This window comes from Quercus suber, unplaced genomic scaffold (assembly GCF_002906115.3).
Source record: "Quercus suber isolate HL8 unplaced genomic scaffold, Cork oak 2.0 scaffold_125, whole genome shotgun sequence".
NCBI classification, from domain to species: Eukaryota; Viridiplantae; Streptophyta; class Magnoliopsida; order Fagales; family Fagaceae; genus Quercus; species Quercus suber.
The window spans coordinates 10,248-24,800 of NW_027069589.1; positions in this window are offsets into that span (position 1 = coordinate 10,248).

Consider the following 14,553-nt stretch of genomic DNA (forward strand, 5'->3'; position numbering starts at 1 on the left):
GTTACTATCAAACAGCCTCTCACTTATCCGAAACATAATATTTTGAGATTGGGATGGGTCCCAAGCCATACAAAAAGAGTTTGTATATGTGGTTTGCTTTTGTAATGCATGACAGTGGCTATAGAAGTTGTACGGAGTACAAAGCTTTAGCTTTAGCCTGCTCGTTGTAGCGCAATGCCATGAACAGCAATTCCGTTGAATGAGTCAAGGACCAAACTATATATGTCAATCTCAATGATTCTCTCTTAGGAAATTTATTTTTGGATGACTATTGGACTTTGCCACATGCAGTCTTGCACTGGACATTTAAGTCCACTTGCTCTTCCAATTGGTAGCTCGTAAAATGACTATTCTCGTCTTTGGACTTTGTAACAAAATTTCACAAGCGTCAAAATCACTTGATACAAATACTAATTTTTTTTATACTTGCAATAAATAAGAAAAGGAAGGTCTAAATCCAAATTCTATTTCATGAAAGAATTGACCCTGCTTGATACAAATACACTTTTTTTTAATACTTGTAATAAATAAGAAAAGGATCGGAAGATCCAAATCTAAATTCTATTTCATGGAAGAATTGTGCCAAGGTCGGTAGGCAAATGAGGTGGTCGCCTAAGGCCCTAAATAAAAAAAAGACTCACAAATTTTAATCAATAGGGTTATTTCTTTCATTGTATAGTATTAATTAAACCTAAATATTAGCCAATAAATAAAATAAAATTTTTATCAAATGAAAAACAGTTTAAAAAAAAGAGAGATAAATGTTACATCCATAATATTTTTCACAATATTTCACGACAAATTCTAAGTGGCAAGTTCTTACTAACTGTTATTGGTGGACAAAAAAATAATTTCAATTATGGGTTCAAATCAGAATCGTTAACAACTTAACACAGAATTTGTTATGAAAATATTATGTGAATGTAGCACTTTTCAAAAAAGAAAGGAAAAAAAAAGCAATACACAAAAAAATTTCACAACATTCTTCACAATAATTGAGTTGACAAATTTTTACTAATTCTCATAGAATTTTACCGTTAATATCATTTTTTTTTTACTCACTACTATCAATCTGTCACATCAACAAACATGACCAGTTTTGTCAAATTTTTTGTGAATATAAACTTTCTTAAAAATAATTATAGAGTTTAAATAATATTTTTTTTTTTAAAGTTATATTTAAATATATAAAAGATCTCAATTTAATTTTCACCTTAGCCCCAGTTGAATCAAGCTGCCTTGAATTGAGCAATATTATTTTGCCATAACACTCTTCGTATTAAACCAATTAACCTAAGATAATAATAAAAATTAAAATTAAAAAAAAAAGTTTATATTAAAGGTAATAGAAGGAGGTTTGACTTAGTTCTAATATTCTATGCGCTTCGGATCCTCTAAAGTAATGCAACGTTGGTGGTTACTCGAAATTAATCATATGTTCCTATCAAAAAAAAAAAAAATCAAATGTCTGTAACGTGTCGTGTCTCATCCACTAAGCTTTGTTGATAGGACAGTTGCCAACTTCTGGAGGCAAAAGTTTCGAGGCCCACGTGGGATCCACGCATTGGAAGATGCCACGTCTGTCACAAATCACAACTAACACTGTTTGGCCTGCCGGCACTTTCGTCCCCACTTTCTTGGATACTTAAGGGTAATTTGACCAGAAAAAATTGTTTGGATAGTAAATATCAAACAGGACATATCCGTTACAATACGACGCCCTTGCTTTCCCGTTCAATCACGTTCATGTTTTTTTGCTTTCACATGATGCACGCCTCGTGGTCTCACACTAGAAGATTAGGTTCCATGAATGCGACAAAAGGCCCATAAAGAAAATTGAAAAAGAAAACACATACGCAAACACATACTTTTCACGATAATGTTAAACTTAAAATATTAGAGTTCCAATTAATTTGTACCATTCATCCCAATCAGTTTATTACTTTATTATTGTCGTGCATTGTGCACTTTTGGTGTAATAATCAATTTATAAGTATAAGTAGTTATGAGACATAAGAGGACCAAAATTTAAATTTCTAAAATAAACTTCATATACATATACTTAAATTATGATAGACTAAAATTTTATCTTAAATTTTAAAGATATTCGAAGTTAAAGGTTTTTTATTTTTAATTCTTTTACGTAAAATGTTCGTGCAAAATAGTCTCAAATGAGCGTAGACATCCACTCCTTGTGAGACTTAATGCGAAAGGATTAGATGTAAAAGTTACACATAAATTACCTCTAATGGGAAAAAAGAGTTTTTAACCTCGGTAAAGAGCATAGATAAAGTCAAAAGTAAATATAAAATATTATTTTAATTTGTGCATATCTTTTCTTAAAGTCATGTTTTCACTTGTGCTCGCGTCATGAAACATTCAAAAGTATTGATGATAAGATGGTATTATCTAGATAAATAAGGTGCATGATCTTCTTGACTTTCACATTAAACATATGAATGGGTCACTTTGTATCAAAATTAAAAAAAAATTATATCTAACACATGGTATATATTATACAACAATTAAAAATTAATTTTGATTCAACTTGAATTTTGATTGTATTTAAACTTTAATATAATAAATACATATATATAAATCTATGGCTTTTTATTATATAAAATTTGGACAAAAAGATTCATTGGATGCTATAATAAATGCCAAGAGACAAAGTATTCAAGTTACAATTTTTTTTTTTTTTTTTTTAGAATCACACAATTTGCCACAATTTAATAATATGTGTGATTAGTGAATTATTTCTTTCACATTTACCCGTAATTTTTTATTTACTATTTATAGTTCCACATGTTAAGATTGTGCCAATATATATATATATATATATTTAGAAAGTTTCAACTTATGGTGTTCACTTCTAATAATAATTTTTTCATCAGACAAGACACCAATATTTTTACATGTAGGAGAAATTAACTCCAGATCTTTTATTCAACCATCAAATTTTTACTAATGAGTTAACTGGAACCCATTGAATATGAATTCTCTTTAAGACGAGTATTAAGAGCCAAAAGTTCTTTCCATGTCATCTTTTTTTTTTTTTGGTAGGACTGAACTGAACGTATGCAAGAAGGGTTGAAGTTGAGGAACCTAGAAAGTATTTTCTCTGGGATCATATACACGCATCTTTGGACGCCCCCACAGTCTTTGCTGGGTACAACTTTTCCATGTCCCGTTTCTGCCCAATGAAATTTGAAAACGATGTTTTTACTTTTTAGGTGGGAGTCATTCGCATTATAATATCCCATGAATTTTCCAATGACGAGTATCTTAATTACTGCCTATACCATTAAGGTGTATTTGGATTTTGGAGTGTCTTTTGATTCACTTTTGATTATTACTTATTTGTTATTTTNTCTTACTCAAAAAAAAAAAAAAAAATCACCATCCAACCGTGAATATAAAATTAAATTAAACACTAATATTAAAGCACTTAAAAAAATCATTCTCGAATTTAAAAAAAAAAAAAAAAAATTCTAATCTGACTGAGTAAAATACTTCATAGGTAGCTGTGGGGGAAAAAGCCCAAAGCTACCTAACGGGCCCGGAACCCCCTGTTAAGGACTATTGTATTTCCGAGGATTAATAGGTGGTTGGGGCGGCCCATCTAAAGCAAGAAGCCCAGAAGCAGAAAGGGAGTGTCGTTCGAAGAGGTCACCATTGGTCCGAGGACGTCTTGCTCCTCGGCTATGATGAGCCTTGATCAAACGAACGTGTGGAAGGTCCGACTAATCTTCCCAACGGTCCCAACGGCAATGATAGATCCTGGGTGGATCCGAAAATGATCAGAACTAAAAAATATCTGAAGGAAAAGCTGGTACCACCGCATTTAATGCGCTGCAACAGCTTTTCTGGCCGCATTTATGTCGAGAAGACCTTTGAACAGTGCAACCTCAGCTACCGCCACTCACAAAGAACTAAAGTAGACACACGACGTGACATGCACTTGAGTGGATGCGTGGATGAAGAACAAGTGGACGATGGAGATGATAGGAAGGGATGCTATATAAAGAAGAAGGGTCACTGATAATAGGGGATCAGAGAAGAGAAAGAGATAGAGAGAGAAAAGCTTTACTATAGCTCTGAATATTGTAATCACGGTTCATTCAATGAAACGCCTCTTCAGACATTCATTCATAGAGTTATCTAAGTTTCAGTTCATGTTATCATCACTGCACGTAATCTAGCCAACTGTTCTGTGCTTCATAACCAGCCCAGCTCTTTCGTCCACTCTCTACAAATTCATTGTTCTTGGTGCGTTGGGCCTTTAACCCATATCCATTGGGCTGCGGCAACTGACCCTACAGTACCCATTAAAAAATAAAAATAAAAATAAAACCCCTTTATAGGTGCAATTTTTTTTTTTTTTAAGAATACACTAAATAAAAAATATTCAACTATTAAAAGTTAGGTTTCTCAAAAAGCCAAGAATTTTGTAACTCAATTAGTTAGTGTCTCTTAATGTTTTCAATTGAACCATCCACGTTCAAATCCCCCAACCCCTGACTAAGATTTATAAATAAATAAATAAAAAAGGTTTCTCAACGAAAAAAATTAAATTCATTTTTTTTTTTATTGTTAGTGAAGTTAAAATTTCATTTTAAAATTCTAAAAAGTTACCATAAAAACTCAAAAGGGATAAAGTTTAGAAAATTTTCCATTTTTTTTTTAATAAATTGCCATTTCATTAAAGACTAAATAGGAAAAAGGCAGTACAACAATCTTGCCTGCAAGCTTCCAAGATAGGAGGCAAATTATAATTATACAAGAGAAACCTATTTTAAGAGCAACAACATGTCTAATAGTAGAATGAGTTACTGAGTTTAGAGATCTCCTAATCTAGCAAAACTTACGACTAAAAAAAAAAAAAAAAACTTAAATCAAAAGTACTATGAATGATTGAGGAGATAGGCCAATTAGTTGGTTCTTCTTCTTTAGACAGGGGTTAAAACATATTTTTGCATCCCCTTCAACTATGATGTATACCAATTTTCAAAAATGGCCAAGTTTAATGCCCACAAAATTGCAGCTACTTTAGCTTGAATAGGGGTGAATAGGGAATAGTAGTTGTTGTAAGCCACTTTAAGGGGACCTAGACCTTCATAGAGAAAGAGAGAGATTAAGAGGGAGAGAGAGAGAGAGATACACTAAGCAATTGGTTTATTCTTCGTTGTTATCTAATATTGAATTACAATTATGTATTTATAGAAGACTAGTTCTAATCTCATTGGCCCACGTGACTCTAGATAATTGGCTAGTCAATTCAATATGTGCTTTATGAATTAAGCCATGTGATAAATGAGCTACATATGCTCAAATTCTAACTAACTCATCCTAATATCAACTAACTAACTAAATGATTACAACAATGATGAGGAGATTACAAGGCATATGACATAATTTGGAGTTCTTATCACATTTATACTTCACTAATTACACTCTACCACATTATAGTTGTGGCAAAACTCTTAGTCTATGAGATGTGAAGGATACAAGTGGATTTACAATACCAGTCTATGTTTGCAGTCCCTAGAATACGCAGAAATGGGGGACTGGCTATTCTATGGAAAGCGAAAGTTAACTTGGATATTCAAACCTATGACCAAAACCATATTAATGCTTTGATATTAGTGGACCCAAACTCACCATGGGGTGAGTTTGAGGTCCAACTAGAAGAACACTGTTGTAGGGAATCATGGAGTTTGCTGCGACATTTACATTTTCGGCTTTCTTATCTGTGGTTGTGCTTTGGCGACTTCAATGAGATTCTTGCATTAGAGGAGAAGCAAAGTTGTATACCCAAACCTCTTGGACTCATGCAAGACTTTCGTGGAGCCTTACTACATTGTGGATTGATTGACCTTAAATATCATGGTAATATATTCACTTGGAACAACGACAGGGAGGGGGATGCCTATGTGGAAGCTCACCTTGACCGAGCCTATACAAACCTCGAATTGAAGGAGATCTTTCCTCATGGCAAAGTAACACATGTACAATCCTCATATTCAAATCATGTTCCTATAATGCTCACTACTCACAATCCACACCAGTTAAACCATAGAAAGAGAATATCGAAGCATTTCGAAGAGAAGTGGGCCTCTCACCTTGATTGTGAAAAAATTATTTGACAATCATGGGAGTCTTGTGCACCATCAGGTAATCTAATGTTTTGTATTTTCAAGAAAATTAAAGCATGCAGGATGGCATTGGTGGTTTGGGCACGAAACACTTTTGGGGACTCTAAAACAAAGCTACAAGACAAACACAGAGCTTTAGAGGTGCTGGTTTCTCGGAATGATCCCAACAACATTGGGGGCATTAAAAAGCTAAAAGGGGAAATAAAGGAGTTACTTTTCCAAGATGGGCTCTTTTGGAGACAACGATCTTGATCCATATGGCTGTTGGCTAGGGATAAGAATACACGGTTTTTTCACCAAAGAGAAAGTCAGAGACAACAAAAAAAAACAAAATATCTGGGATCTTTGATGAGAATGGAGTTCGGTGCACTTCAGAGGAGGACATTACTAATGTATCCGAAGGTTATTTTCATAGGATATTTTCAGCCACAGATTCGGCCAATATGGAATCTATCCTAAATGTAGTTGATTAGTTCGTCACCCCAACAATGAACAATACTCTCCTTTAGGACTACACAGCAGATGAGGTAAGAAGTGCCCTATTTCAGATGATCCATCTAAATCACCAGGCCCTAATGGTATGTCCCATTTTTTCTTTAAAAAATACTAGCATATTGTAGGGAATGACGTCACTGAAGCAGTGCTATTTACCCTCCAATTAGGTAATCTTTACGACAGATGAACTTTACTCATATTATCATGATCCCTAAAACTAATGACCCGAAGCATGTGGCTGATTTTTCCCTATCAGTCTAGGTAATGTGGTATCTAGGATCTACTCTAAGGTCTTGGCTAATACAGTTAAACTTATTTTGCCAAATGTTATATCAGATGCCTAAAGTGCTTTTGTGCCTAATTGTTTGATTATTGATAACACTACTGTAGCTTTTGAGGTTCTTCACATGATGTGCAATAAATAGAAAGGAAAGGTGGGCCAGATGGCTGTTAAGCTTGATATCAGTAAGGCCTATAATTGGGCAAACTGGAGCTTTTTGAGAGGCATTAATACTTTTATTAAATATGAACAAATATATATATATATATATATATATATATATATATCTTTATTAAAAGTTAAGGTTTTATAAAGTTCTAAATATAAAATAAACTAAATAATCTTAAAAAAATCTAAACCGAATACATGGTATTGTAATCATAATCATATATTTTCAAGTGGATTTAAAGAATGTTAAATGTTATCTTCTAAAAAAAAAGAAGGTTAAATGTTCAATTTTTTTTATGGGATTAAATGCTCAATTACTATATATAATAGTTGTTTTTATTAGGGAAAAATACACACATTAATTTTTCACTAATCATTCTTTTTTTTTAATAGAAAGTTTCACTAATCATTCAAGTATGTTGAATTTAATTTTTTTTTTAAATATTTATATACTATTTAACTGTGTTTGAAAAAACAAATCACAATGGTATGTTTAATATTCTATTATATAACTAGTCGATAATGTATGCAATGCATTGAAAATTTTAATAAAATGTGATATTTATTTCACTTTATTTTTTTCAAATATAAAATTTGATAATTATAATTGCAATTAATAGACATTTATTATGATTTATTTTGTATATGAAATCATATATTATAGTATTAGACATTATTATTAGAGACATGCTATGTACACAATATTTTCACAACAAATTTTAAGTGATAAGTTATTATTGGTTATTATGGGTGGACAAAAAAGTAATTTAAGTTATGGATTTAAATTAGAACCAATAATAACATAACACCTATGATTTTTTATGGGATTAAATGTTCAATTACTATATATAATAGTTGTTTTTATTAGGGAAAAATACACACATTAATTTTTCACTAATCATTCTTTTTTTTTAATAGAAAGTTTCACTAATCATTCAAGTATGTTGAATTTAATTTTTTTTTAAATATTTATATACTATTTAACTGTGTTTGAAAAAACAAATCACAATGGTATGTTTAATATTCTATTATATAACTAGTCGATAATGTATGCAATGCATTGAAAATTTTAATAAAATGTGATATTTATTTCACTTTATTTTTTTCAAATATAAAATTTGATAATTATAATGGCAATTAATAGACATTTGTTATGATTTATTTTGTATATGAAATCATATATTATAGTATTAGACATTATTATTAGAGACATGCTATGTACACAATATTTTCATAACAAATTTTAAGTGATAAGTTATTATTGGTTATTATGGGTGGACAAAAAAGTAATTTAAGTTATAGATTTAAATTAGAACCAATAATAACATAACACGTATGATTTGTTGTGAAAATACTGTAGACGAGTACTTTATTATTATTATTATTTTATTGTGTTTATATGTTTATATATATATGTGGGGCCCGTGGGCCCGATAACCTCGGCCCATCGGGTATTAGGCCCAAGGCCAACGCCGAGGAGGACTGACCAGCCGAGGTTAAGTTAGACAAAGCCTCTTTTGTGACCCACGCCGAGGACCTATTCGTCCTCGACATTCTAAGGATAATCTTTGGGAGGGGACAAGCTCAGAGCAAGCTGTCACATTCGCACTTAATGCATTCACCTAACCCCTCTGATTGCATTAATGGGGATATAACCCCTTAGCAGGGCAACGTTGGTCAGAGTGAACCACTTGAGTACTGATAAGGCCTCTGATGGGACGGACGGCCAGAAGAGAGGCAAATGGATGATCAACAGATGGAATAAGGAGATAGGCAGATGAAAACTATATAAGAAAAGTAAGTAAAGTAAAGGAGGGGGGAAAAAAAAAAGAAAGAGAACAAAGAGGTCTCCTCGGCCACAGGCCGAGGAGCATTCCCCCATTTGTAAAGAAACTCTTAGTATTTTTCATAAAGAAAGTTCATGCTTGGTGATCGACGGCCAGCGCCTAAACCTTTAACCCACTCTCTATAAATTTATTGTTTGGGCTTGATTGGGCTGAAAACCCATTCGTACTCAGGGTCAATCCAAATTGAGTCCCTACAATTGGCGCCGTCTGTGGGAAGATTTAGGGTGCTGGCCGGCGCACCAGACGAGTGTTCTAAGTATTCGTTTTACAGTAGGTTGAAAAAAAAAAATATATATATATATATATAGAAGATTTGACAGTAGAAAAAAATTAAGTATTGGTGGGGACAAAAGAAGGAGGAGAAGAAAATACATTGGATCAATTGGAAGAAGCTACATTCACCTAAAGCTAAGGGGGAATGGGTTTTCGAGACATCCAAGCCTTTAACCTAGCAATGCTCGCTAAGCAAGCTTGGAGATTAATACACAATACACATTCTTTGTTCTATAGAGTGTATAAAGCTTGATATTTTCCAGATTGTTCGTTCCTAGAAATTGAGGTGGGGTCAAACCTATCCTATGTCTGCCGAAGCCTCTTGGCAGCTTGGGAGACTATTAGGAAGGGGACCAAGTGGCGGGTTGGTAATGGCTAGAAAATTGCAGTAACTGACCTAAATTGGCTCCCTCACCACCTCAATTATCTACGTAATCCCTGTTTCCATGAGAGTATGTGAGCTTATTGATGAGTCCATGGGTCAATGGAATAGAACTAAAATATCGGGTTTATTTGCTATCAGCACCAGACAGGAAATTCTAGCTATACCTCTGAACTTAACGACTCAAGACTAGCTTGTATGGATGAAAAATAGGAAAAGAAAATTCTCAGTTCGTACTGCATATCAGTTCGCTCTTCATCTTTAGTAGTAGACCTGTGTGGAACACTTTTTGGCTAGAATTGATTGATCAATCTGGAAAAAAAAAAAAAAAAAAAAATCTAGAGTCTAAATGTGCCTCTTAGGGTCTGTAACTTCATCTAGTGAGTATGCTCCAATATCCTACCTGCATGAGATAAACTCCATAAAAGGAAAGTGAAGATTGAGCCGTATTATGTATTTTGTTGCTAGGAAATTGAAACCACTAGCCACATTTTGTGGGAATGCCCACTTACGCAGAATGTTTGGGCTCTTGTTGGAGGTCGATTACAGAAATGCACAAATACGAAGCAAGACTTTTTCCTACTCTTTAAACACCTAGTTGAGAAACTGGATTTGAAGGAGTTTGAAAGATGGGCAATGGTAAGTTGGGCCATTTGGAACGCTAGGAACAAGTTTTTCATTGAAAGGAGACAGTCTCAAGGGAAAGAGATATTGGATGGAGCTGTGGGTTTTTTGGATGAATACAAGAAGTTGATGACTGCTCAACGGCAACTATAAATGTTTTTTGTTTTGTTTAGTTTTCTTTCTCTCTTTGACTGGGCTTTGCCTGAGTCTCCTTACTTCACATTTGTAATATATATATTTTTTTCCTTCTATTTAGAGAAATTATCTTTTATAAAAATTTTAAAAAATTTGTGAAATAATTTGTGATCCTAGAGCTACATTTTTGCTATCAGTACCTTAGAAAAATAAAAGATAAATAGAAGGCAAATCCTATCTTAGTATTTATGATTGTAGAGACTCAATTTGGATTGACCCTGAATATGACTGAGTTTTCAGCCCAATAAGCCCAAACAATAAATTTATAGAGAGTGGGTTAAAAGTTTAGGCGCTGGCCGTCGTTCATCAAGCATGAACTTTTATTTATAAAAAGATACTTAGAGTTTCTATACAACTTGGAGGAGGCTCCTCGGCACATGGCCGAGGAAGCATTTTTCTTCTCTTTTTTCCTCCTCCTTTTCTTACTCTACTTGCTTTCCTTATATAGTCTTCATCTTCCTATCTCCTTATTCCATCTGTTGATCATTCATTTGCCTATCTTCTAGCTGTCCGTCCCATCAGAGGCCTTATCAGTACTCGAGTGGTTCACTCCGATCAACGTTGCCCTGTTAAGGGGTTATATCCCCATTAATGCGGCCAGGGGGGTTAGGTGAATGCATTAAATGCGAGGGTGACAGCTTACTTTGGGCCTAGTCTTTCTCGAAAATCACCCTTGTCAGGCTGAGAATGAGGAGGTCCTCGGCGTGGATTGGGAAAAGAGGCTTTCCTCAATTTAGCATTGAATAGTCAGTGTTCCTCGGCATGGGCCTTGGGCCTGCTACTCGATGGGCCGAGGCTATCAGGCCCACGGGCCCTACAATAGCCCCTCAAAACCCTACTGCACGTTCCCTCGGACGGGGAGGAGGGTTTTGATACCTACGGGCCCTCTAGACGAGTCACCCCACTTTGGTTCGTGTTAATGCTGTCGGCTTTTTGACTGCCCGATGCGCGTTTTTAGCGTTTCAAGACTTAATGGGTGCCCACATTAAATTTTGGCGGCACCACGTTTCCCACTTTCAATGGTATGATCTCTTACTTTTATGAACAAACGGTTACATTTGGGGAACCTAAGGGGGAGTATAAGTACCTGTTTGAATCGCCTGGTTTCATCATTTTCGCGCTTACAACCATTGATGCGTATGACTTAAGTCTAGTTCAACTTGTACTCTTCCTGAAGAGAATCACCATACTTCTGTAAGTCTTCTTTTTCTAGCGACCCTAAATTTCCTTGATTTTACTCCTCCTTTTCTTCTTTTAGAACTTTTAGTCATCTTTGGGGAATGAGTAAGTTTAAGAAGTTGGTTGAGTCCGACGAGATGATGAACAAATTCATTGTCGACTACGGAATACCCAATAATGTGAGTTTGAAGTACTGTGAAGAAGGGGAGTGGTACCTTAAGAGGAGAGAGGGTGAAGTTGTGATCCCAATAGTCGCTTTCGTAGAAGGAGGGATGGGAATCCCTATGAGGCCAGTAACTCTCAATTACCTTAGGCATTTTCGCCTGGCTCCTACTCAGTGTGCCGTGAATGTATTTAAGATATTAGGGTGTGTAGATACCCTGAATGAGAAAATGAGGCTGAGACTGACTCACCACGATGTGAACTGGTGTTACAACCTTCATCACCTGAGGGATAAGACGTACTATATGAAGACAAGGGACGATAGGGTTCGTCTTATCCAGTGTCTTCCTGATTCCAATAAGGGGTTAACCTAAGATTTCCTCATAGTATCGGGAGAGTGGCACAACAGTTTTCATTGCCCAACAGTAGAGGGGGAGCCAGGTAGGATATCCGAAGTAAAAGACAATCTAGGTTTCAGTATTTTCAAGTTTTATAACTGTATATTTGATTTGGTTGATTAACCATAGGAGTTTCACCTTTCTTGTCACAGATCCGCATGCCTTTGCACGTCATTTCTATCTGGTTAACAAAGCGGATTTGGAGACCGTTCTTAGGTCGGACCTTTTCCTAAACGAAACTGATAACCAGGTCAGAGCTGCTCATCACATCCTCGGATGCGACCCAGCTCAGAAATCATTCCCAGTCCCGAAGCACGTAATTAGAGCTCGTGACCCTCGGCTTACGCAGATCACCGTGGTGGAAGACGGTTTTGCATTTACTAAGGGGTCTTATATACCTGAAAGCATTCCGCTAGCTGGTCCCTCCTCATCCCAGCAAGTAACGGTGGCCGAGGAAGGACTATCTAAGAAGGCAAGGGAGGTGGTTGAATTGAGTTCTTCTGAGGACGAATATAGCGTGTTCAACTTAGCTGATCAGTCCGAGGATCCCTCTGGTGATCTACGAGACCCTCATTTGTCCGAAGCCGATCTCCAGTCCCTAAGAGTTGGTACTCCAACTGAGATGGGTTTAAAAAGACAGTCCCAAACCAATCTTCTTGACCTGCTAAAAGGCGGTTCCAAGAAAGGTGTACCAGAAGAGTCGCAGCCCCAGCCCCCAGCACCTCCGCCCTGGATTTTAACTGTGCAAACTAGGTCGTCTTCTGCTCCCACAGTAACAGACCCTCAGACCGAGTCTCATGACCCGAAAAGGAAGAGACTTTCCAAGGGTAAGGAGCCAATGGATGGGAGCAAATCCCATTCCCCGCCCGAGGAGGGTAGGTTTCGCAGGCCTCCGAAGCAACTGAAGCTCGGTGATCAACGGAAGGATAAGAAGGTCATCCAGCAGTCCGAGGCTTAAGCCTGGCTGCCCGCTGCCATGCTCCATGATCAGCCCTTGATGGATAACGCGTCGATGCGGGAATCTCAAGGAGCCGAGGGGGCTCTTATAGCCGAGGCCCTGGAGAGATCTCTTCTTCTTCCCACTAACATGGCCGAGCTAAGAAATATGAGTGGGGTAGAGGTTGTCCTTGACCTTAAGAAGTATCTAGGAATGGTGGGTCCTTTGGTACCTATTCACTTTATTTAAAGTTTGTCACTTAATACCTTCCTTTCTCTTTACGGAGTTACTTGTTTTTATTGGCAGGCTATCTAGGCCCTTTTCAGGTTAGGCGAGGAGGTCGATGACCATAGCAATGCCTTAGCGCAAGAGCGTGACAAGTTCTTGGAGGCTGCCAATACACTTAAGAGATCTGAGGCCGACCTAAAAAAGGCGACCGAGGATCTGGAAGAGATGACGAAGGCCAGGGATACTACTGTCTCCAACCTAGCCGTGGCCAGGAAGCAAGCTGAGGATCAAACTAATCGCTTGCAAGACGTTGAGGGTCAATTACAGACTGCCAAAGAGAACATTACCTATATGAAGGGAAAGTTGACCGCGGCAATCCATGAGAAAGGTGTTGCCGAGTATGCCAGAGATGAGGCTGTGAGAGCCAAAGACGAGGCAGTATTTGCAAAAATAGACGCTGAGCGCTCTGTAGAACAGGCAGAGGAGAATGCTTTCGCAGATGGGGTGGCTAAAACTGAAGCCACCCTTCGGGCTCAAGTTCCTGCAGTGTGCAGGCATTACTGTTCTCAGACCTGGCATGAAGCCCTCAACCAAGCAGGGGTTGATGTCTCATCTGATCTTAGGAGGAAGGACAGGGTATATTACCCTATTGCTATTCGCGAGGTTGCACCTGCTGCTCTCGAGGAGGGGTCCTCATTACCAGCGGTTCAGAGTCACGATAAGACCGCCGAGGATACACCGTTAACTGACCAACCATCCGAGGAGGTTGAGCCCCAGAGAGCGTTTGGGGAAGTTATAACCGAGGGTCAGGGAATACCACAAGACGTGGCAAGTCCTCCGGCGGACCTTTCGAGACCAAGCCCTTAGGCCTTGGCCAAAGCCTTTTGATTTACTTATTGACTTAATTTGCCTACAGAGTTAAGGAGACTAGTATACGACATAAGATAAATTTGTTTATTTTCTCTTTTATTTCATTTTGTTTCTTGCCTCAGTGGCGTTGTAAGGGAGTTGTATACTTTCCGTTTGAACTGAATACTTAATACTTCGCTTCCAACTAATGATATTTTCTTTTGTTTGCTTTACTATTGTATTCTGCTCAATATTCGTATTCTATTCTGGAGTTAGCCTCATGAAACCATCTGTTATCCTTCAAATATAAATCTAAAGACCGTATTATAGCTTGACTCTAAGTAACGCTTTGGTTTTTCTTCAAATAGTTATTTTCTCCAT